The sequence below is a fragment of the Protopterus annectens genome, chromosome 5.part0, assembly GCF_019279795.1.
Source record: "Protopterus annectens isolate FY-2018-M chromosome 5.part0, PAN1.0, whole genome shotgun sequence".
In the NCBI taxonomy this organism is placed as follows: Eukaryota; Metazoa; Chordata; order Ceratodontiformes; family Protopteridae; genus Protopterus; species Protopterus annectens.
In genome coordinates this window covers 969815837-969843195 of record NC_056735.1, presented here as the reverse complement: position 1 = coordinate 969843195, position 27359 = coordinate 969815837, and positions in this window count along the sequence as shown.

Here is a 27359-nt window from a genome sequence, read left to right as displayed (position 1 = left end):
TACCAAAGCACAGAGATGGCTGTGAAACCTTCAGAGGTAATCCCAGTGCCTCGAACCTGACAAGGAAGCTTTGGCACTGAGAGTCCTCCAGATTTGAAGGTGTCCAAGTCAGGGCACTCAGAGTTAGCTTTGGGTCTGGGGATAAGGCTATCTTTGGATCCAAACCCAATGGACCCAGAAGACTCAGATCTAGGGACTCCAAAGCAACCACATGACTCAGAGAATGAGTCTGATATGGCAGAGTGGCCGATAGATGGGCCTCCTGACCCAAAATGGTAGGAACCAGTAACACACCCATCTGGATGTGCATCAAAAGAAATTTCCTCATCATCCGATCTGCATCTTCTTCAGTCAGACTCCTGGATGAGCAAGATTCACTAGGGAAGGTGGCTTAGCATGGTGCCTTTCCATAAATGGAGATGGGACCCTGGAACAAACTGGATCCACAGATGGAAAATAATGGGTCCTAGGCAACACAGTAGGGTCTGACACAGATGGCTCCAAAAATTTTTTGGTCAGCTCCAAGGACATTGGATCCATAAACCTCTTTTTCTTCAGATCAGGGGGGGTTATAGACCTCCTTGAATCCAACTTTCCAACTTAATCCTTCTCCTGGACAACTCCTAGGATGGATTTGAGAAAGTAGAAGAAACTAGAGATTTCAACTACGTAAACTTAAAGTTGGGGAACTGAGCCCCTGAAATAGCTTCACTGAATGATGAAAGCAACAAAACTTTCAGAATTAGTTTGTTCTTTCTGTCCACTAATATCTAGGGTTAAAATTTGTCAGCTGGAACAATCTTCTTGTAGGTGCTGTGGACCTAAACAGTAAATGCAAAGACTGTGGGCATCCAAGACAGGTAACTTGTGCCCACACTTCACACATGTTTTGAAATTGTAAGGGTCCTTTTTTTAGATAGAAGAGGAAAAGAAAAGGTATTGCCAACAATGGTAATAAAGAATACACTAACATGTAACAGAAGAAGAGGATAAATACCAATAATGGAATATATAATAATACTATCAGTACATGGATAAGGGATTATTGGAAACTAGAAAATTAAAGTAGAAAAGAAGTATTGAAAAGATAAATTCCAACTTATATGAAAAAATAGTGATGAAGCTCAAGAGCTATGGCTGACCATGTCCTTTCATGAAAAGTGGCAAATGAGAGGGGTTGGTGCATTGTGGGTAAGAGAGAAGCTCCAGAGCTTTTTGGTTAACACGAGCTTTAGTAACGGCCGAGTCAGATCTGAGGTTCATACACAAACTCAACAGCTGAGGACAGAAGAATGAAAATTGACAACATCAGATCAGGTTTTATCACTCCCTGGGACAAAATGTGTTGAATGACAGGGGGAACTAAAAGAGTCTGGTCTAGTAGATAAATTAACCCCTGAAAAAGGACAGATTTTTTCCATCTGTCATCTGTAACCTTAATAAATGATTTGCAGAACCCATTTATCTGAAATTATATTTTGCCAAAGAGAAGAAATGTGGAGATTCAGACCTTCTGGAAGGGAAAAGGGACTCTTGGTTGGGTGTGGCACAAGTTCTTTTAAATAGTCAGTCTGACTTGTTACACACTCCCTGGTTTTTGGCAGTTCCTGAACTTTTTTTTTTGAAATCCCTTGCCATTTCTTCTTAAATGTCTATTTGCCCAAATTTTGTTGAGACTGTTTGTTTTTCAAAACTTGGTGAGGGGTTAGAAAAATAGAAAAACTGGAAAAGGAAGAAAAATCTTAGAGATTCCCTGTATCAACTTACCCATTTCATCACATTTAGCCTCTGCAGCAAAGGGATCAAAAACTACATTTCTAAATGAAGGAGAATTTAAAATATCATTTTTTCACATTATCTGTGAGGTTCTGAGAATGCTGCTAGGCAAACTTCTTCAAAAATTGTACAGCGGCCACAGCCCTCAGAGAAGTATCAACTGCTTCATATGTACACTGTAAACAATGAGTTGCAACTTGCACAAAGGATGAAACTAAATTATTTAAAGCAGATTTTCCTAACAAGAAAAAACTGCAGACAAAACATTCCTTATACTTTCACAATTACTCAGAATAAACTAAAATATGAGCCTGACAATTTTCAAAATTCTGAAAATCAGAGTTGCAAAAGCATATAGATTTTTTTCCGTACATCAATAATCTTCCCATCTTTGTCAGAAAGAGTAGGATTGGGATTAACCAAATGTTTAGCAGCATTAGGAATAACTAAAGATATAATCGCTGGGTCAGGTTTGAAAACAGTGTATGAAAACTTAAAAGATTGAGGAAATTTATACATTTTATCTGCCGTTTTTAGGTGCAGACGGCTGACTATCTGGGAAATTGCAAGGAGTGACACACATCCACCAGAGATGACAGAAATATGGGAATGGGACAAGGTTCTGGAAATTCCTTCTGTAACAGCTCATAGTATTTTCTGAGGGACTGAGAAGCCTCAGTATTCTCCCACTGAGAATACTGGCACATTCTGGAAATAGTCTCCGAAAAATAGAAATCCCCACATGAATCAGAAAATGAGCTCTTCTCTGAGTCTACAGAAATATGGGGGGAGGGTTCTTTTTGACAGGAAAAAAGGGGCAAACACTGTTATTAATGGCAGCAGCAGTTTCCAGTGGGATAGCACAAGATTCTAACAAACAGGGAAGTTGTTCCTGTTAACTCTCCCAAGACCAAAAAGAGTGTCTCTCTTGCCCACTGAGGGTACCCCAACAGCTGGAGAGGATGTGATAAACTCCTGGTTTATAGTAGCTATAGATGCTACATCAGAGGGATCTGGAGTAAAAGATACCCAGTCTGAAGAACAAGCTATGGCCACAGCAGAGTCACCCATCTCTGGCTGAGGCAAACTGTAAGCCTGCTGTGATAGAAAACGCTGTTTGCTTAACTTTTCTTTTTTGTGGCTGGATGAAGGACTGACTGTGGGACCAGTAGTTTGTTCCATGTTCAAGATGTAAAAAATGGTACGTCTTTCCCACTGAAAACAAGCAGCAAAAAAAAAAAACTGTAAAAATTTAAAATCCTTGAATGTCACTTTTTCTATAAAAAAACACAGTAAAACTCATGTCAAAATATTTTGTCAGCAAGGGCGCCCGCAGGCAGGTGCAAGGGGGTGCACTTGCACCCCCCTGGAATCGACTGGCCGAGAAATTAATTTTATTTTAATTTAAAAAAAAAGATTTTTGTTTTTTTTTTAAAGAAAGGGCATTCCTGTTAAGAACACCCTTTGCATCCCGTTTTAGGTGCCGGAACCATAGGGCGAGGAGGAGGGAAGCATCCTCCCACTTTTACAGCTGCAAGACCTGACTCATGCATGTGCCGCATGCTACGTAATTTGAAACTCAAAAGTGCGCGGGGAAAAAAAACGATCGCATCAGTTCCTGGTAGCCACACTAAGTCAATTCCCACGGGTCGGTAAGCTCCATTTCATTTAATTTCTATATGCATTGCAGACTGAGCTGTGCTCCGTTTCATTTCCTTATGCAGAGCTGTGCTCCATTTCAACAATCCTAAACACTACTTAAGCGGCCCTATAATCAGTTTAGATGTGAGGTTAATTTTATAAAAGACTAAACTGTGGCCTGAGCAATTCTATAGTGCCGAATACGTAGTTGCCTCTTCTCATCCTATGACTGCTTTACTTTTGCTTTAAGTTGCTGCACTGCTTGGTATGCCATATGTGGTTTATTACTAACTCCTGTGATTCTTTTCTTCTTATGTAAGTATCGGTAACTCCTGTAATAAACAAGTTAAACGCAAGACATGTTAATGTTTTTCAATTGCTGTATGTTGTTGTACTTTTATTCGTGTGCACGTATGTTCCACTTCTTGATGCATTGCATTTTACTTAATTAACTGAAGATAGAGTCGCAATACCTTTGCATACGGTCGTGTATTGTGTCACAGTTCATAGAAACAGCATTGTAAAAAAATACGACGGACTACAATAATCTAAACACACTCCAAACTGTTTACAATATGTATGTCAAGGGTTTAGTATGCGAATATGTTCCAGTAAGCACCAGTGACATGTTGACTAGTTGCCTTCTGTTCCAAATAAAAATTCGTTCTCAGTTCCTATGCCGTATGTGAAACATAATATGAAAATCTGAGTCCAAACCAAAGAAAAGTTTCTCATTGGCTATTGGTACACACTATTTGTTGTACCCCCTAGGCTCTTCCCCTCTGAAGGAACCATGAAAGTAGTACTTTGCTTAAAGAAGTGCGACTTCATAGTACAGACACACATAGAAGACAAAATGTAAATTAGCGATACCGACAGCAAAGGTAAATTTACCACTGAAGTACACTAAAATTTATACACATCACTAATAAACAGCACCACTTAAAAATACAAGTCCATCATGCACTTGTTTGGAAAAGTAGTTTATATCCGAAGTAAGATGTACTTGTTTCCTGGAAGTAGAGATGTCCTGTGTGTCATCAAGAAGGTACTTTGTCAGAAGCAGGTGCAGATTCTAGCAATGTTCTAAGTTCATAACAGCAATATTTATAATCTGTTCCTATTTATTTTAGGCTTTGTCCAGATTTCTTGCACTAAGAAGTTGAGGTGTGTGTGAGAGAGAGAGTGAAATGCCCTAGTTAGAGTTAGCAGGTGGATTTTATTTTCAAGTGCATTTTCAAGGAATTGTAAGCTTCAAGGGAAGAGAAATTTACTGCTGCTCATGCTAAGCCTACTTAAAATGAGCAACTGTTTTGTTTAGCAAATGGTATCACTATTGTGGTATAGAATTTTTAAAGCAGGTAGCATACTTGTATCTTGATACAGAAGGCTATGGGTTCTACTCCCACAACATGTAGATTTGTATTTTAAGGAGGTGGAGTGCTACAGTCCTGAGTATGTCCTCCTTTGGATGAGATGCCTAATAACTATGAACTTGTTTTTCAGCTTGCCACCCATTCCCTATTGCAATATGCTAGCTTACCATTTTTTAATATAACGTAGGCAATTTATTCTTCAAGGGCAGCAGGCATTGAATTTGTAGATTAAACACTGAAATATAAAGTTGTTTTCTAGCAACAACCTCTTCACTGGTTTCAGATCTTTTTAATGTGGAATTATTCAGATGACTTTTACTTCTGCAAAGATTCTGCATATTAATTGATATTGGTGGATTGTATGACAGAATTTTGAGTAGAGTGGCCCTTTATGGTTGAAATGTTCTGAATTGGGCAGGTTGTCATTATTGGTTCATATGATTTGTTTCATTGTTTAAAGGAAAAATGTTCAGAACTATAAATTTAAAACATGCTCTAACAAGTGGTGCTGCATTATACAAGGGATATAATTCAATTATTATATAGTATAATTAATACAGTCAGGAAGGTGAATCAAATAAGTTTTCCATAGTTCTAAAAATGTGTGCAAGGAGCCTATGATTTGAAAACAGCCCAAAGGTAAACTTACCCTGCCACTGGCCAGATGCATTTTCTTTGAATGCGGGTTTCAGTGAATGTGGGTTTCAAAGGTAGAGAAGTTTTAATGCTAAGTCTGTTTTCATTGTAAGACTATTGCTTTGTTTAGGTTTAGTAAATGTCTATCAGTGTTTGTGCTATAAAATTTGAAATAAAAGTTGTAAATGAAATCCAAATATCTGTAATCGTAGAAGTAAAGCATAAAACAGCATGCACACTGAGATATTTGAACAGTGTCTATGACAAATGGAGAGAAATAGCCAAGTAATGGGACACTGGAATGGCTGTGTGGGTGGGGCTGAGTGGGTGGGGACAGCAGAGGGGTGGGGCTGCATGGGCGGGGCTTGGGTTTGCACCCCCTGCAAAAAATCCTGCAGGCTCCCTTGTTTGTCAGCCCTCAAAAGTAAAATAAACACAATTCTCAACAGAGAAAAATAGTTTTTAATTACTTTAAACAACTTTTACACTGACGAGAAAAAAATGCATTCCAATTTTAAAAGTACAATTAAGCCTTGTGATGGGCCATTAAAACATAAACTCCTAACTTAAAAATAACTTTCCTTAACAGGATAGTAAAATAAAACAACGTTTTAATGTGGAAGGTTTTTTTCTCCAAAAGGAGCTTATGCTTCCAGCAAAGGAACAGCACAAGCCAACCATCAATCCTTGAAAGCCTGCAAAAGGATGGTCTATTCAAGGCAGGAAATATCAAAGGTTTGATGTCCAAGCCTGCCTTTTTAGTCAACTCAGCTTGAGCTGATTGATGGTTTTGGTACATGGAAGGTGCCCTGAAGCTTTAAAAGCTGTCCAGCTGTTATATCTTTGGCAAGATACAACCAATACAGCTAAGGCTACTGCAGTAGTGATCAATATGATGACTATGGAAGGCATCCCCCAGCATTTATAAGGAGGGAGCTAGTGCATATGTTTCAACTAGATCCCCCTATTGTGGAAAAACGTAAAGTCACATCTAAAAAAACATAGAGGCAGTTTTCCTTGATATTTCACTTTTCACTTACTACCTACTAGATTAAGGTAGGGAGATCCAATCCTTTAAAAGGAAGAAGACAGGCAGTAACCTACAAGTCAGTGACAGTAATATCTTCATGGCTCCTGATTATAACAGTTCCCTTTTCTCAAGTGAAAGGCCATGATTTCTGTCATAAGAAAGACTGAGATTTAAGTGTTCAGTGTCATTTGCATTTCCTCTGTACTCTTGTAGTTTCTTACCAAATAAAACAAACATTTTTGAACTGCAAGTGATGATAAAGCCTTTGGAGACAAACTGCACTATAACAGAGTGAAGCAATGGAATGACACCATTCAATAATCCATTAAAGTGATATGTGTTAATAGTAAAAATAAAAAGTCCAGTATGGCTTCTCACAAGATTCCAGGAATATCACCAAATGGAAAAAAGACAAAGATCCAAGGTACATCAGTGCAGAGTTTCAGCACAAGAACTTCATAACAGAGGTGAGGCAAAGACTGTTCAGTAATGAAATACCCACATCCAGCTCCTTTAGCTTGCTAGCAGAAGATGATCATAGAGAGGAGGAAGAGCCTACTGTCTTTGATACCCTCACTCTTGCACCAAGTACTCTCACAAGTAGACTCAGCTACTGAAAGGATGAATAAGGGCAACAGTTAATGTTTCTAAAGGGGGAAAGCAGTTCTTTAGAACAATGCACAGATCCACTGGAAGACTAAGATTGAAAGCAGGGTCCTTGTTCTCTCTTGCGAGCCAATGCATATTGTGTTTTTGCCTGGACTGTGTCCTAATGAGTGAGGAGACAAATTGTTTTATAAATGTGCCTTTAATGTGTTGCTACATGGTCTCCTGCCCAAGATTACAAGTATCTAGTTGTTGAATGGCTGGTGAATCAAGCTATAAATGGCGTTCTCTTTTTTTTTTCCTTTAGTGCCTAAACACAAGCTATACAGTCCTGCCTATGATTTGACACACAGTATCACAGAGCTAATATGATCGATATATCTAAATGAAGGATGGTAAGACTTTGCAGAAGATTATTTTTTCACCTTCTTCAGTGCATTGTTCTAACTTTGAATGGTGGTAATGACACACATCTACTGGGGAATTGTTGGTACACCTCACAGAGGCTTCCTCAGCATGAATTTCTGCATGCTCCCCTTTTCAATCATGTTATTATCATGAGCCATTGTGTTAAGGAGACAAGTATGGAAGAGAAGGACCAAACTACAATACAAGGCTGTTTTTTAATATCAAGTGCTCATAGGATATTTCATCAGTGATGTAAGAGCGTATATGTACACCTATTACATGTTCAGTCCTGCACTAAGTAGCTTTTATCAAATATGGCAAATCCTGTCATTCAGGAACTCTGCATGTATTAGTAGCTGTTATGGTTAACTTTTATACAAAAAAGGGACTACATCAGGAATTTATACTTCTGAAGATGCATATTAGTTGCATTTTGGAGCCTCAGCTCATCAATACAATTCTGTTGAGTGTATAGTTACAGCAAATCCCCTTTTTAGCACTGTTTTGCACTGTTCAGCCAGGAACATCGAAGCTTTTTTCTGCTTTTGACATAGTTAATCTTTAATAAAGCTAAGTCAATTGTGGGCAACTGACCAGAAAGAACTAAACATTTGTTTATATCTAACTTTCCGTTAGAGGACAGACAAGGCAAATGGAATTGTTCAACATTAGACAGAGGACCACTGGGATGCAATGCGAAAGACTAAGTTGGAATATGCAGAGCTCAGGCTTATATCATAAGCAAAGAGCTTGAATGGGATACTTAAAGCAGAGGTGGATGTGATCCTTTTACAAGCATCCAAATTTATATTGTAGCTGATGAATATTTTTTACTTGGATAGAATGTTTGTTTTCTTGTTTTTTTTTTTTTTTTTTTTTCAGGCTGTCATGTGAAAACTGAAAGTGGGGTCCTAATTTTGATACAACTTACCCCAGTGCACAATGTCAGAGATATGTACAGAAATGTGGTAATTATGCTAACATACATATTTTATCACTATAATTATAAATATCTGCTAACTGGTAGTGTGCAGACAGCAGGTATCATTGACAATTTGTGAAGCATTATGTAAGCTTTCATTTGATACCACAAAGTACCATGTAATCACCTTATTGTTAGAGTTATTGATTAATTATGAACATATGTCATGCATTCAAAATATTTCCAGGAAAAAAAATCATATTTTTTGTGGTACCAAGTACCTCACTGGTGTATGGAGCCATTTGTGATCTTTCCTATGACTTGACATGTGAAATGCTGAATCACAACCTGCTCAAGTGATAATGCCAAAGATACATACAGAAATATGATATTTATGCTAACATGCATATTTTATCACAGAAAAAGTATAAGTATCTACCAAATTATGTTACACAGACAGCTGGTATCTGTGACAACTTTACAGCATTATGTAAGCTTTCATTTGATACTGTGAAGTACCATGTAATCAACTTCTGGTTCTGGTTACATGCTGTACATTCATAATTTCAACCATAAAAAAAAAAACAGATTTTATGTTATCAAGTACCCCATTCATCTGATGTGTCATTTTTGACCTTTCTGGAGACTGGTCATGTAAAAGACTGAATCACAATTCTTCCAGGGTCTATATTAGATAACCAAATGTTATCTTTAGTGACTGCTCACATGAGTGAAAATGCCGGTAATCAAACTTGGTATTGTGGGGAGCTGTGCCCCCCACACCCCCTGCTAACTATATATTCCAACTCCGAGATGGCACTACAGTGAGGAAAGGCCAAATATCCCACTCCTCACTGTACCACAACCCCGCAAACATCCTTTAGATTCATGGCATTTTTGCTCATGTGAGCGTTCGCTAAAGATAACATTCGGTTATCTAATACAGACCCATTCTTCCAAATGCAATGCCAGAGATATGTACAGAAATATGTTAATAAGGCTAATATGCATATTTTATGACTGAACACGTTTGAATATCTGCTGAAGAGTAGTACACAAACAGTTGGTATCAAGATAACTTTTGTATCATAATGTAAGCTTTCATTTGATACCATGAAGTAGTGTGTAATCACTTTCTGGTTTAGGTTATTAATATAATAATGCCATACAAATTTTAATATTTCCAACATAAAAGCTACATTTTTATGTTATCAAGTACCACATTCATCTGAAGATCCTAGACACAGATGCCTCCCCCCATAACAGCAGGACCTGAGCCTGGGCACAGATGCCTCCCAACCATCAGCAGGATTTGAACCTGGACACAGATGCCTCCTACCAGACTGTAGGGCCTGAGCCTGGAAACAGAAGTCTCCCCCTCCCAGACAGCAAGACATGACTCTGGACAGAGACACCTCCCCTCAAACAGCAATACATGAGACTAGACACAGACGCCTCCCCCTAGACAGAAAGACCTGAGCCTAGACAGAGTTGTTTGCCTCACATGCCTTTCAAAGCTTCCCATAATCAAAGTCCAGAAGTCCAGTAACAATGTGCTCACCTCCATAATGCAATAACTGACAGACTCCTGCACTTTGACAGTGCAATAAATAAATGTAAAATGTGCACAATCACTCTTGGCTTCATATTAAAGTGACCCTTTTAATGTTAACCAGTACTTTAAGTTATTTATTGCAGAACTATGTGAATAAAGTAGATTTCAAATTAAACTCAACACTTGTTCTCCAGTAGCTTTTATTAAAGCTGAACTATAGTCTGATGTTTCCCACACATTCAAAATAAAAGTGAGACAGTACTTTACAGTGGTCTTTTTAGCTTTAAAGCTGAGAATGAAAGAAAGAAACAATGCTCGCTACTGCAGTCATATGGTCTCAAACTCATATAACAAAGAGGACTGCATAAGATCTCATATATTCAGCAGAGGGCATCAGTTTCTAAAACAAAAAGAAAGGCAATCAGTGCAGCCAGAAATGTAGCAGTAGCTTCCCTCATCCAGGACTGTGTCATTCTGAGGTCTTCCCTATCAACCATCCCCTCTGTAACTGAAGTCTCCTCTCTCCACTTTCTATTTCAACTCATCAAATTGTCTACAGTGCAACAAACCACCACATCTTCCTGTCTATATCCCATATTCCTCATCCCTACTCTAAAAGCAATCCTCAGTATTCCAGCACCTATTTTCCTACTCATTCTCTCTTAATTCTCCTCTCTAAACCAATCCCATGCTATCATCTTCTAGTCTCTTCTCTCATTCAAATTCATGCAAAGATGCAGCAACATAGACCCCCCCCCCATGTTGGCTGTTCTACAAAGTCTTCTTCTTTCAGCTTTTCCCAGTTAGGGGTCGCCACAGCGGATCACCTGTCCACTCATAATTGGCAACACACACACACACACACACACACACACACACACACACACACACACACACACACAACCAATTTAGAGTGTCCAATCCACCTGCAGCATGTCTTTGGAATGTAGGAGGAAACTGGAGCACCCAGAGGAAACCCACGCGACCACAGGGAGGACATGCAGACTCCACACAGGAGGCACTCCAGCCGAGGATCAAACCGGAGAACCTCTTGCTGTGAGGCGACAATGCTAAGCACTGCACCACCCTGGCTGCCTGATGACTGTTCTCAAAGTAACATATTCATTTTGGTCCACTATACCAACATATTAAAAAATGCCCATTCCCCTTATGATATAATACTCATTACTTCCTTGGAGGTTCACTCAAAGTCACCCTCATCAGAATTACATAATCTAGCGCACTTCTCAAAAAATTAAAAGTAAATATTTTGCTATATCTTAACAATAGTTTCTCTCTTAGTATTAACTTAGCAAACAGCATTAAGTTCAAACAGTCCACAGAACACAGATCTTCATATATTAGAAGCCATTATCTATTTTTTTTAAATATCTAATAATTGCATTAACTAGCTCACTCTTAAAAGCATACTAAACATATCAATATACAAATAGTAAATGCATTTAACATTTTATGAACAAGACATGCTATACTAATAAACATTGTACACTGCCATACACAAGCACACTAAACACTGTAGAGTAGACATTTACATTACTTGTAAACACATTTTTACAACATCCAGTGATAAGTAGATAAGTAACATTAACAAAGTCACACACACTCACACAAACACTTTGGCAAACCACATGTACAATCTTATGCACTGCACACACCCACTCCAGTATATCCAATCAGCACAATGAAAAGGTAAACTCTTTGGCAGTTTAGCAGCAATTAGCACTGCCAAACAATTGCAGGTTCATAGGTGTGTACTAGGCTAATGGCCCTGGGGACTTTACAAGCCTAGTTCATAGAAGTGCCCTGGCATTGTGCCACTCGTCATTAGTTCCCAGTGCCTCTATCAAGTAGATCCACTGTAGTGATCCCCGGGGTGAACTTTCTATTTCCCATCCACTCATCAAGATTTCTATTGAAGAGGGCTAGTGAGGTGCTCTGCTTGACATGTATGGGAAGTCTGTTCCAGAGCATCTACAGTCTCTGGGTTATGAACCTGTCCCTCCAGCATGTTCTGTTGATTGTGGTAATGAGGTTGAGGTCTCTGGAGTGTGTGGTGTGGAGGGATTGGGAGTTATTTATATGTAGCACTTCTAACAGAGCTGGGTCAGACATGGCTTTGTAAGTCAAGCAGAGATCGCCTCTTAGTAGACGATATGAGACAGAGAATAGCTGGAGTTTTTTGAGTCTGTCCATGTAGGACATCTGTTTAAGGCCTAGGATCCTCTTTGTGAGGTACTTTTGTGGCCTCTCCAGCTGTTGCAGGTGTCTAGTGAGGTACATGCCAAATGGGGCATTATACTCTATGATTGATCTAATGAGGGAAGAGTAGAGAGAAATGATGACCTCTTTCTTACTGGATGCAAAACCCTTGGTAATGAGATGTTCCACATATAAGGACTTTCTGACCACAGTGGCAATGTGGTGGTCGAAGGAGAGGGTGCTGTCAACCTTTGTCCCCAGATCTCTTATAATGCCTTCAGTGTAAAGTGGACTCCCATCGATGTGGTAATTTGTGGGAACTGAGTTTTTCCCAAAGGGGATGATGACACATCTTTTGGCATTAAGCTTAAGGCCTTGGTTTCGACATCAGTCATTGGTCTCAGTGAGGCCTTTCTGTAGGATGTCTGCATCACTTGGGGAGTTAATGATGGATCCCAGCTTGTAGTCATCTGTGAATTTGGTCAACCAGAGTCCCTCCATGTAGGCATGGACTACTGAGAAGTACATGCCAAACAGGAGAGGACCCAGAATCAATACCTGTGGGACTCCACTCGTGACTGGTCGGCAGTCTGACTTGGAGTCTACTACTTTCACACTGTGTGTTCTGTTAGCCAGTTTGCAACCCACCAAAAGATATAGGGGGTGATGCCTAGTTTGGTGAGTTTATCAATAATTCCTGAGTGAGTAATGGTATCAAAGGCCTTGGCCAGATCAAGGTAGGCTGTATGAACTGCCTTGCCTTCATCCACTGTTCTGGTGACTGACTCAAAGATGTCAACCAGGTTGAGCAGGCATGATCTATCTTTCACAAAACCAAATTGTGTGGGATCTAGAGTTTGGAGATTCCCTATATCCTTGTTAATTAGGTCCATGATGATGCACTCCAAAGCCTTACATATCAGACTTGCCAGGCTAATGGGGCAATAATTTCCAGGGTCTGTAGTTGATCTTCCTTTATTAAGAGGAATGACGGTAGCAGTGAGCCATTCGGTAGGGACAAAGCCTGAGGTGAGGCTGTGAGTGAAAAGAGCACAGATGTGGTGCCAGTTCACTTTGTAATTCATGTAGAACACAGCCAAGAATATTGTTGGGTCCCATGGAAGCTGTATTCTTGGCCCTAGACAATGCAGCTTAACTTGTGCTGCAGTAATGCAGGGTGTCTGGCATTCTTCCGGTCCTTTAGGGGGAGAGACAGGGATAACGTTGGCACTGAATCTGTTGGTCAGTATGTTGGCAATGTCTGTTGGCTCAGTATAGGTGGTAACATTGTGCAGTAACTCAGAGCAAATCTGGGTATTGCCATGGAGATTCCTGATATAACTAAAGAAGGCTTTGTGGTTGTTTCTAGTGTCTGCCGTAATTCTGCCTTCATAGCTGGCTTTGAAGGTTTTGATGAGGGATCTCAACTTTTTGTTGAGGCTAATCAAGGAATTTTTCCAGTCTTGGGACTTCACCTTTTTCTGCAACAGTTTCTTCCTTCTCTTGTATAGTTTATTAATGGCAGGGGACCACCAGACTGGCTTCCTTTTTTTGGAGGAGAGCATATTGTTTCTGTTGGGTATGGCTAGTTCCATGCATTTATGTACGTGTTCATACAGTGCATTGGTGTATGATTCGGTAGTCATTCATCTATTTTCCATTGGCATGGGTGCAGTACAGTTAGCCACCTCTGTTTTTTTAGGAGTCCAAAGTCAGCTTTGGAGAAGTTTTTCATGGTGGATACCTTTGTGAGGGGTGTGGGTGAGATGTGGTGAAACTTTAATGTATGACATTATTAACTCATTTACTCACAGTGACTTACAAGCAATTTTGATGTTTGATGTGCACAGTAGAGGACATCTACTTTAGCAGAGCAGGGCAGTGGTAGCTATATAGTCAGGGTTGTACTGACACACTTTGCTTGATGCTCAGTGTAGTATGCATCTGTTTTTGTAAACTATGATATTTTAGGAAAATATGGATGGAGGTTCTCCACTTGCAGCAGTGGAACTCACAATATTCCTTCATAGCCCATAATTTTTCTATAACATTCACCCATTAGTCACTACGGCTTGTGTGCTGATTTTTAAACACTAAACAGGCTAAAATTAATGTTTTTATTGACACCTATAAAATTGCCTATTCTGCATGCCAACCACATTTTACTGTGTCTTTAGGGTTGAACCTATCCTCTATATTTTGCACACATAAAATATAGGCCTGTTGATTAATTCTACTTAGAAAAATAAAATGCATTTCAGAAATTATACTCTTAAATCAATATATAGGGACACAGTAATGTGTACTCCACTGGTGCCTAAAATTAAAATTTAACAGAAAGCAGTTCATCATTGTTTTGTGATTTGTAGTCTCTTTACGAACATGCAGGCAAAAAGAAGTGTTGTGCTCATAGTTTTGATTGCAAATGTTTTCTCTTTTGGGATAGGAAAGCAATCCTGTAACTTTTGTCTTCTAATTGAGACAGACGTGTTGCTCACCATATACTTACATTGCTCCCAGCCTTTGATTGAGGCTTTTTTAATGCTTTTGGTTTACAGAATTTTGGGAGAGAGTAGGACTTAAATAATAACTTATGAGAACTGAAGCTGTGCTGCAAAGTAAACATTCTGTGATTAGCAGTAAGTGCTTCCTGTGTGGGAAAAGCATAAGCGAAAAATAAAATAGAATTAAATAAGTAAGGTAAGTGAGCAATCGATAATAAATTAAGAAAAATATTTACTAAGAAGGGTAAGGGAATATACCTGCATTCCAAACTTCTGCACATGCAGACACATTTATTCATGTTTGCTTGCTTTCTGAAGTATCTCTTTAATCCTAGTTACAAAAGGCAACACAAGAAGTTTAAACATGTAAAAGCATTTTGATTAAAATATAATATGTGGTATTCATAAAAATGGTTCTTAGTGTATACGTCTGGTACACATGCAGCAGTGCAACATAATTCATAAAACACTGTGAACTTCAGGCCATGCTTGGAAGTATAATTTAAGACCCAGATGATCCCAGGTATGAGGTAGTAATGCAAACTAGGACAGACAATAGAATACGTCTGCTGGCCACCATTCAAAACTGATGTATATGAGCATCAAGGGGTTTCTGTCAGAGGTAGCATACTGCTGGGAAGAAACTGTGTATGACCTAACCAGATATGTGACAGTCTCATACAGACAGCCTTGCAGAGCTGAAGTGTTGCTCTGTGCAGCATCTCTGAGTAATGGAATTAGCTTTGTACTCACCTCACCAACCAAAAATAACCTTAAATGTTGCCTATATCCACAAGTATTCCTTAACGCCATTACTGTAACACAAGCAGTGCATTACAACTATACCTGCTACACAGCTCTATCCACTCAGACAAGAGGCAAAAAACAAACATGCTCCCCAATTAACCTTGTCCCTGGCATAATGACTTGCAAATTAAGCTTGATATGAATGCTTAAGCAATGACCGTCAATGATTTTGAGCAGCATTGCCCATGGCTGTATACAAACACTGCAGGAACATCACTGCTAGTCTGCTGATGTTTGCAAGCATGCAACATTATATTCAGTAGCAGATGTAACACTACAAATATACAAAGCACTATGTTTGCTTCTACAGAAGATCATCCATAGAGGAGAATGTAGGGGTCTATATTATATAACCAAAGTTTTATAACTTTGAATACCATATGATCGACACCATATGGTTGAAGTTATAAAACTTCGATTATGTATAAAAAATTATAAAAAAGAAAAAGTTACCTGACACTTTAAAGCAGGGGGGAAAGCACCCCTGCACCCCCTGCTCTTTAAATATACCAACTCAGAGATCGCACTACAGTGCAGTAAAGGGAAATCCTCCCTTTACCACATTATAGAGGGCGGAGTTGGTATATTTAAAGAGTGGGGGGTGCAGGGGGGATTCCCCCTTGCTTACAACACTTAGTTTTTTGTTTTATCGTTTTATTTATTTTTTTTATATATTCAAAGTTTTATAACTTCGACCATATGGTGTTGATCATATGGTATTTGAAGTTATAAAACTTTGATTATATAATATAGACCCAAATGTAGCACACTTTCTTCAGAGACATGGAATACATGTTTGAGTCTGAATTTATAATATTTGCTAAAACATCCACTGTCCCATTGAATGAAGGCAATCTAAAATAAAAGGTGTACTGCCTACAAGTCTTAGGGATGGATGTCAGCTACTACAGAATGGAAGTGGGTACTCTAACAATAATGTTTGGTGCATTATCTATACACATCATACGCTCAGTGGGATCTACCCACTCAACAAACGTAAATAAATGTTTATACTCCTTCTAATATTCCTTAAGAAATACAAAAAAAGAATTATATAATTTGGGAAAATGTAAGGCAGATGAAAACTAGACATTAAGACAATAATCCTTCACTGCAACTTTTTGGAGTAGGCAAACTCCTGACAAAGAACTATTTGCTACTTAATGTCTTTTGTGTCTGGGCTATTGCACTGTATTCTCACTGTAAATCATCATTTGCTCTGTTAATGTCAATGTGTTTTGTTGCTGATAAACTTATTAAAATTTAGATGCATAGGACTGTGAATGGAAATGTCCTGTAAATGACTGGTGAGGCAGGTAGACCAACCAAATCAAGTCAGTTCACAGTATTTGCGGAAGAAAACTGTAACAGACCAGGAGAACTTTAGGATCTGAGCCACTGCAATTCCCACTATTTGCTTGCCTTGTCAATAACGGCCTGGACTGAATTTTCATATCTCTATCTACTAATCAAAGCTGGCTTAAAGAAGGATTAGGGATTTATTTTGTGCTACATGGAGGAGGGGTTTGATCACGTATCCCCTGTGACAGATATCTAGCCTGCCAAGAGGATCTGTTAATATTTTGATGTTGGTTTAGCTCCTTATACTGTCTACTGCTAGATTTCTGAATACATAAGAGGTTTATCAGGAGTGAGTCCTTCATTGCCAAACAGAGATCATGGTACAAGAATCAGTAGGAGACATTATACAGCAACAGAAATATTATGTGTTCCATACAACTTGAGCTTACAGCAGAGAGCTGTATAATATATTTATGCAGGAACATGCCAAAGTGGGCATTATTTTCTTTTAATGTTCTGATTAGGAGGGAGCAAAAGATTTTGGATCTGCAGTCTATACATTTGGTAATTAGTTGGGCTAGGTAGAAGAATTTCCCAAAAATATCCTCTATGCGGTTGTCCAAGTAGAGTTATTTGACTGTAAATGATGGGTGTAGTGGGAGTGAATGATTTTCAAAGTCTGCAGTGCTGATCTTATGCTTTTCTCTTTGCATTTATCTTTAGTTCATGGTCTTGACAACAAGAATTAATGCAAGCTATCCCCCTTCTGCGATACAGGTATCTTTCAGAGTTATTGACCACACTGGGTGAGCAATCATCCACAAACTGTGTAAGCCAGAGATCCCTGATGTCCACATGAATAGAGACACTTGATATCTACTTGAGCATCATGAAGTAAATGCCTATGAAGAATAGACCATTACAGAACCCTATAGGATACCACTAGTGACTAATCTTTTATAAAAATGTATAATGGCAATCCCGACTCTGTGCTTTCTGTCTGTGAGACAGTGAGATATCCAGTAGACTACACAAGGTATGATATTTAAGTAGATGAGTTTATCAGTAATACCAGAATGTGAGATAGCATCGAAGGACTTAGGTCTAAATATTCATCATATACTGTTTATTATTCAGTGTTTTGGTCATCTTTGCAAGAAGTCCACCACATTTAGTAGACATAACTTGTGTTTCACAAAACTGAATCAGTTGGGTTTGAGTGATTGTAGGCTGTGTATATCTTTATTTATGCTTTCCATGATGCTATATTATATTACTTCACAACAGTGGTGGTGGTGGGATTAATTGAATGATAGTTGCCATGGTCAGTCTAGGATCAACCTTATGTAGGGAGACAACTATAGCTACTTTTCAAGCTTTGTGCACATAGGCTAAGACTGAATAAGTAAACAAGGGGGCATGTGAGCCAGTATGTGGTACTGGCAGGGAATCAAAGAGCTAGTGCTTTAGCTTTGCAATGGGCACTTATGGTTTGTGCAGGGGTAATTTCAGGGGGAAGCTGGGATGAGTGGTAAGTTAAATTAGGAAAGTAATAACTTTGAGAATCTGAAACAATAAGGAATAAGCCTTGTGCACATAGGCTAAGACTGAATAAGTAAACAAGGGGGCATGTGAGCCAGTATGTGGTACTGGCAGGGAATCAAAGAGCTAGTGCTTTAGCTTTGCAATGGGCACTTATGGTTTGTGCAGGGGTAATTTCAGGGGGAAGCTGGGATGAGTGGTAAGTTAAATTAGGAAAGTAATAACTTTGAGAATCTGAAACAAATTTAACAGACAATATGCTTGCTATGTTCCTAGGTAGGGTATCCTTTGGGAGAGATATCTATCTGAGCTGGAATAGGTGGTACCTTTTCAGATCAGATTAGTCCATTGTGGGGTGTTACTTATGAAAATTCCTGACACAGTTAAAGAGTGCTTTATGGTTATCTTTGGTGGAAGCAGCAACATCCAGTTCATAATTTACTTTACATGTTTTGATCTTGCACATAAGTTGTTTGCAGGCCTTTTTTGAGCTCACTTTTAGAATTATTGGATTTGAATTTATTTCCTAGAATAAGAACCCTTTTCCCTTTTATTGTAGGGCTTCTTTTTCTTTTTATATATAACAAGGCTCCACCACAGGGACTTTTTCCTAACATCACACTTGTGCTGGACTGGCACACAGGCTTTTATACAGGAATTAAAGTGGATGTAATCAGTGATATAGTTAACTGATTTTGTTATGGGATTGCTTGGGGGAGTCTTTTCAATTTCTCTAGGTTGCCCAAAAGTGCTTACCAATTAGCCTTGGAGTAATCCTTCAATACAGTGGCGTTAGGTGCAGTTACATGTTGGGTTCTCAAGGAAAAGGTGAAAGAAAGTAGGTTTGTCAAATTTGATCATGAAGGGGAAGGCCTTGGGATGTAAAACAGATTAGTTATATATTAGGGAGGACCAGATCAAGGACAGTGGTTCCTGTAACAGGACAGCATACCAGCTGGTTGGGGAATTGATTGCATTAGCCAAGTTAAGGGACCAGTGTGCATATTTGTTCTTTGTAGTGTATGTTTGAGATTATTTGTAAATAGTTGAAATTCACTTGGATGGCAGTGCTGAGTTTAATAATTAAGGACTAGTTTATTGAGGTTGGTGTCAGGAGCATCGGGAGGCAGTTGACAATGATGTTATAATTGGTTTTCTCTACTAAGTTGTCTAAGAGTTCAAGGTCACTATTTTGCTGGATTTGCTGGATTTACTTTAAGGTTAAGGGATTGAAAATAAATACAGATATGTCCCCCCTACTGATATACATCTTTCCTCACTGGGAGGTTTGCACAAGTGACGGGTGCTGAACCAGTTATAGAGGAAGAATGCTATCAATGCAGCAGAACCAATTTTCAGTAGAAATACAAATGCATTTGTGTCAAGGGCTATGAATGCCAAAGGTCAGTTTTTTCCAGGTTTCTAGCATTGTGTAATGCCAAATTTATATAGGCCCAATTTGGATTTGCTAGGTATTTAGACCTAGGTGACTGAATCTGCCAAAAAAGACAATATAAGGTTAGAAAGTGTCTCTACCAATATGAGGAAGACTCAAAGTAAGAGATTTCTGCTGGTGAAGAATGTAGACTATCAGCCATTTCCTATCATGCTGACACAGATTGGATACCCTTTAAATGACATCAAATACCATATCAGTTGTTGAAACCAATGTGTGGTGATAGAAGGATGTTGCCCAAGACTAGCTACTTTCTAGTGTCAGTCACATACACTGAGTGCTCAACCATGTTAGTCTTCATCTCGTCCTAGATGGAGCATCTAAAATTGTTCACTTCCACGTGACTGATGCATACTTGGAGTAAAAAGATCTAAAGGCTGCAATATCACAAAAATTCTCACATCTGAAAGACAGCTCACAGTTACTTTATTTTTGCTCAGCCTGTTGAGTGGACATGAGCTTATCTAATTACAGAACCACCTATAATAGGGACATTTTCACATATAACAGTATTTTCTAGTTGCTTTAAGGGCTCAGTCATGCAGCTCTAGTATCCCTTGTTAGGGGTGAAACTGAAGGTCTAGAAGTGTGCGTGGTTTTGCGTGTCTCTGTGTGTGTGTGTGTGTGTGTGTGTGTGTGTGTGTGTGTGTGTGTGTGTGTGTGTGTGTGTGTAGTGGGTAAACAGAGAGTATGGTGTTGAGGTCTGAGTCAGCTGTTGCACTGCCCAAGATAATTGAGGAGAGATTTTTTTCAGTACTCAGCATAAGAAGTCATAATGCTTTTATTTTTTTGCCGTGCTGCAGTAGTATTTTGTGTACTGACGTCTGTGGCAGATCAGTTCGTCTCTAATTTGTTTAGGTACTCACACACCCCTCACAGCTAGATATTGGGTACTGTGATGTAATTTTCAGTGCACAGCTAGTTAATAATAGACACAGGCAGGAATACGAAAATAAAAAAGAAGATATAAAATAAATATTGCTCATCACCTGCAGATGTTGTTCAATATAATATTTTTACAAAAACGTTAACACTTCAGTTTTAATTTCTATTTGCCAGTTGTCTCATGCTTTCTTATTTTATTGACATCACGCCATTTACTGAGAAATGCTATTTTTTCTCTATGCATTATGAGAAGAAAATGTAAATCTGGGGAATTGGTGACAATGGGTTAAAACTGTAAAAAAATGGCTTTTCTTGAAACTAGAATGACTCTGTGTAAAGTGGCACTTATTGAGGGTGCAGTTATGGATTCTACTCCATTGCTTTTTAACAGTTCTTTTATATAACTGTTTAAAAGTGCTTATGTCACGGGCTGTTATGTCAAACTAATATTCAATGTTTTGTCCTTTCCATATTAAATAATAATATAATCCATGGTCTAGTTATTAAAGTTTATTAGCTGTGTCCAGCTCCTATTGTGAACCTGTGAACAGCTGCTGCCATTCACAGTTTACTAGTGAAAAAGAAAACATAAGTAGATTGATAGCTTTTTCTTCCATATCACACCTATACTCAAGGGCAAAATAGGTATGAAAGGCTGCCTGCTGCATGTCTTTGGGATGCAGAAGGAAACTGGAGTACCTGGAAAAACCCACAGAAATGCAGGAGGACATGTAGACTGCATCCAGAAGTCACCACAGCTGAGAATCAAACCAGATGACCTCTTGCTATGAGGCTCTGCTTTATGCCACTGTATTACCCATAATCAATGGTAACCACAGCTTAATAATATTATACACAGACTGTAACACTTTTAAAACTAGTGAAATTAATGCAGTGTTGAAGACTTATTACAACTGTGCAACAAAGACACCTAATGATTTTAAAAATATATCATACTGAAAACACTCTGTTGAAACATTGATATTTCATTTGTTTACTTCAACAGAGTGAGATTTACATAAGCACAATAAGGTCATTTTCTAAGTAACATTTTCAGGATAACACAGAGACAGAACAGAACAGAACCACACCAAATCAGGAAAAATAAATGCAATATAAAGTAAACATAGACTACACAGCTTTATATTTTTCCAGTGTGTCTCGCGATAAATGCATTGTTTGTTAAGCCTGAAAACAATGAAAAATGATGAAAAGTGTAGCGTAGAAAACAATGAAAAGTATAGCATAGAGAAGAAAATGTCCTTTTCCCCATTTGGTACACAAGTGAAAAGCACTTCTTATCAAACAACCTTTAAAAAGTTGTGTCAAAACTGCACACATACAAAGTAACTTGCCAGATATGTAGGATTCAATTTGTTTATAGTTATCCTATTTAAAAAAGAAGAGTGACTGGGAAGAGGTTGGGGAGTGGATATTTCTATATTAAACCTTTTTTTTTACAAATGTAGTAAACAACATGCTACAGTGAAGTCCTTTTTTATGCAGCAATAGGCTGTTTGCTCATGAATGGAAGAGCTGGGGGTCATAGATCTGACAGTAGTAAGTAGATCAATACAAACTTATTTTTATTTATTTATTTATTTTTTTTTGCCATTCACATTCAACGCATGCCTTTCAAATGCCCACTCGACTGCATGTCCTCCCCGCGGTCAAGTGAGCATTCAAAAGACATATGTTGAATGAGCGTGCCTTCGTTGAAGGTTGGGCATCGGGCTGGCAACTCGACACCATAAAAAACAACTGCCAATCATTAGCGGACTGGAGTTCCACTGTGGCAACCCCTAACCGGGAAAAGCCGAAAGACAAACAACAACAACAACAACAACAACAACATGAGCTGATGGGATGAGGCGCTACAATGAGGACCAGCACCGGGTGCTAAATGAGCCAACTATGGCTCTGCCAATAAGCATCATAATCTAGTGTGAGGGAGAGGGCAGTGGAAGCAGCAAATACAATTGGTGTAATGTATTCTCTGCTGAACAGATTCCAGAAGCAAAGAGGTAATGCTTCTGCTCTGCTCTACAGAGCTTGCCATACTACAATACTTGATTCCTGCATGCACTTCCTATGGTTATAATGAAAAAGAAGAGTCTGCAAGAAGGAAGGAAGGCATTCAGCTGAAAGCTACCAAAAAGATCTGTGGAAAGGAATCTTACCAGAACCCAGAGAAGCTATCAGTTTTCTCACTTGAGACCAACAGAAATGGTGGGACATGACAGTGGTGCACATCAAGGAGCATGATGCCAAACAGGAATGATAGAGGAGGAAGTACAGGCATGGACAGTAAATTATAAGAACTTATTACTCCCAGAATCTCGAGAACTATTTCTTCTATGAGAAGGTTGTAGACTCATGAAATGGACTACTAGAGTGGGTAGTAGAGAATCCACAGGGCCAATCAGGAGCATGAGACAGGTGAATAAAAGACAGGAGAGAAGGTTAGAAGGGAAAAGAGGTAGAATGTTAGCTCTCTTAAAATGGCAGACCAGATAGGCTTACCCTTTTGCACTGCGAAAAATGTTATATGTAACTCTTGAGCATAAAGAAGGTGACAACAGTTGTGAAGCTAAGTGTAAATTATAAATCAAGAAGGCATTGTTAAAAGGAATACCATATATATATATATATATATATATATATATATATATATACATACATATATATATATAAATAAATAATTTTCTGTACTACTGAATAAAACTACAATCCTTGTGGTGGTATAAACTTCAGTTTCATATTTAATTGCACCTCTTATAATGCAGCTTCTTTTCAGTCCAAACTTACCTGACCCACAGCTTATGAATGCACTTTTTCTGTGGTAATCTGGTTGCTGAGGCTGAAAAGTGTTTCCTTAAAATAATTGTAGGAGAAAGAAAAATGCTGCCTTAAAATAATCATATTATTTACTTTGTTTTTATGCTGTCTTCATGAAATATTAAGAAACATGGCATGCATTGCAATGGGCCAGTCCAGTGAAAAACATATAGAAAAGGTCTATTCCTGATGCAGACACTGTTATGCATTAGGGTTACAGAACTGATTGTGTTAAGTGCACCAATTGCTCACAGAACAAATTACTATGGGCAGCATGATAGCTCAGTGGTTTGGGCAACACTAGCACTTATAGGCTGTGCGATCACTGTCTCATAACTTGAACATGTGGGTATCACTCCTACCTTCAGTCAATGTGTGGGGTTTGAATATTATCCCTGTGTTGGAGTTTTCTCTGGGAACTCAAGTAATTTCCACCCACCGTTCAAAAACAGGCTGGTTAACTAGCTACTCAAAATTGTTATATTGTATACTTATCTTCTCCTTGTGGCTTGGGTCATAGCTGACAAACTGTAGGGGTGGATCAATCCATGTACTCAGAAAACAAAAAACACACACAGCACATAAACACATGAGCTACAATGAATACAGGGTAGTTTAGAGGCAGCTATACTACAGAAGAAGTCTTTTTACAGAAATAGCATTACATTACAAGTACATGGGTACACTAGGGAACTGAAGTCCATAGTGCTCCTTTAGCAACACACCTCGAGATCGTCAGCTACTACTTCAACATGTTTACACAAAAATGTAAACATGTTGTCTTCCATGCCTCAGAGACAAACCTTTTATGAAGTACCACAGAACATGCACACACACACTCTACACACTTGTGTGTATTGCATTATTTGTATAAAAGCACATTAGCTTTTTCCATAAACACTGGTAGGTGGCTGGACCATAACATGGAAGGACAATGTACTTTTGTAACTTCAACAAAAGGAAAAAAGCCATACCCAATTATTTTGGTATCCCACACTCATTTTTCTCAGGTAAAGACAAAAAAGGTTCTCTATACTTAAGGACAAAAAAGTTCTTTTCACTTGAGGAGTACAGAAAAAAAAGCTCTTTCTCTTGTTTATGTCCTGCTACATCTCATACCACACATGAAGTGTTAGAGCTCTTAAGCCACGACCATAAATGCACTATCAGCATTAATTTCTGAATGTCGTAGTGCAATACCAACCAAGTTCCAACTCATGATCATGTCGCCGAGCACTTTGTGCCTAGGTAGTTGGCCCTTCACTGCACCCTAGCTACACCTTTGCAGATTTTAATACATTTCTGTTTAGCTTAATTTATCAACTACCTAAATACAGTAGCCCAAACTACTTTAATATACTATCATCTAACAAGACCTAAGTAGAACATTTATCCCACACCAAATTACTAGCTGTGATAATAGAATGCCACCTGAAATTTCATCTCTACTTTTACAAGACACATGAAAAGCTACGGTACTTCTATAAAAGAAAACACTACCTCACTGTCTCTGCTAGATAAAATATAGCCACTTCATTTCTATCTCCTATCCTAACCAGTTTCAACTCCTCTCTATCAGCCAAACTAGAACAATGCTACAGTAAAGTAGCTAAATTGCCCCCAATGTCCCCAACTCACTCCTAGTGTGTCACCTAAACATTAGAAGTATAATTAAGAAAATTCACTACTTACATGCCCTCCTAGATGTCCACTCCCCTGATATACTATGCCTTACCGAGACCTGGCTCAAGCCTACTACCACTGATAATGAGATTATACCCCCAGGGTACAATATATTAAGACTTGATTGCATCTCTAAGAAAGGAGGGTGGGTAGCCATCTTGTATAAATCCACTCTGGAAGTATCCAAAACTAGTACTCCAAATGCCTTGTTTACAAACAATGCAGAAATACTCATCACAAAGGTCCAACTCAACAAACGCAAATCTATAAACATTGCATGTATCTATATTCCCACAGGTGACAACACAAATACCTTGGAGGGTATCCCCCAATGGCTCTCCACTAACTGCCCCCAGGAAACTATTATTCTTGGGGATGTTAATATTGACTGGAATACTTGCTCTTCAGACTTCCCCTCCACCCATATAAATTTGGATGGCTTCTCCCAGATGATATCTTCCCCAACCAGAATCAATAAGCCTAACAAAAAAGAAAGTATCCTAAACTGGATATTAATAAATAACCTACCCCAGATAAATAAAACAGGCACCCCACCTGAGGACTTTAGTGATCACTTCCTGACCTATATAATCAGGAAAATAAATTACATCCCTCAACAATCTTCCTTTAAAACCATTAGAAGTTGTAAGAACTTTATTCAAACTAAATTTCAGAATGAACTTAACATATGTGACTGGTCCAACCTATGGCAACTTCCACTAGATGAAGCGGTCTCATACTTTAACTCTACATTTCTGGCTATCCTTGATAACCATGCTCCCCCACGCACTATCAGAACCAATAACAAAGTAGCACCATGGCTGTCCAATGATACAAGACAAAAAATTATTAGCAGAAACAAAGCATGAACCTCCGGGAGAACCACCAAGTCCCCAAAAGACCACATTATATATAAATAGCTGAGAAATTATGCAAAAAAGTCTATTATGCTAGACAAAAAGAATTACTATAATAATCTGCAACAAAAGCACCAAAATCAACCACAAAAATTCTGTTCAGGCATAAACAAACTTCTCCACCGAGGCAAATCAACTACCCCTACCCCTTTAACTACCCTCCAACAACTTCCCAAAATTGTTGCTAACACCTTTAACACTTTCTTTACAGAAACTGTACAATCCCTAACCAATAAGCTATCTCCCTATGCCCCAAGTACCACCAACCCCACACTTGATAATAAGATCCCCTTTAAGCTTGATCTAGTACCAACATCTTTTATTAAGTCCCTACTTAAAAAACTGAAACCCACCACCCTTTCAGCAGACCTACTACCTGCAGAATATCTCCAAAAAGGTGCTAATGAAGTAGCATACGCCATATAAATTTTAATCAAAAGAACTATCCACAAAGCCTATATCCCCCACATCTGGAAAATCTCCCACATTGTTCCTCTTCATAAAGGGGAAGATTCCACTGAACTTTCAAATTATAGGCCTATAGCCATTCTGTCTCCCTTGGCTAAAATAATGGAAAAATGTATCCACAAGCAATTTCTTGCTTATCTGAATCAAAACACTCTCCTAGCCCCCCTCCCAGCATGGATTTAGACCTTGTCATAGTACAACCTCTGCCCTTCTCTTCTTCTCCCATACAATAAATCAAAACCGTAATGACAACAAGCTCTCCTCAGCCCTCTTCCTTGATCTGTCCAAGGCATTTGATATGATAAATCACCAGCTACTCTTAAACACATTCAAATCACTCTCCACAGATAAACTAGCAATTTCTTGGTTTCATTCTTGCCTAAGTGACAGACAACAAGCTGTACTATGGAAGAATAACCTATCGTCCCTTTTACCAGTCACCCTTGGAGTCCCACAGTGATCTATATTAGGTCCCCTCCTATTCTCCATATTCATTAATGACCTGTACAAAGTCATCCCTGATGCAACTTGTATTCAGTATGCAGATGACTCAACCCTAATCTGCTCTGCCACCTCCCCCACAGATTTACAGTCCTTGCCCCAAATCACTTTCAACAAAGTAGAGAACTGGCTCACTGGTCACCAACTACTATTAAACCCAAATAAAACCAAACGATTACTCTTCTCCCCCACTTGCAAGGTCTCCTCACCACCTCTCACCATAATATCTAACAATGGTACCATAATTTCCCAGAACCTAGTACTAAACTACTGGGAGTGATCATCG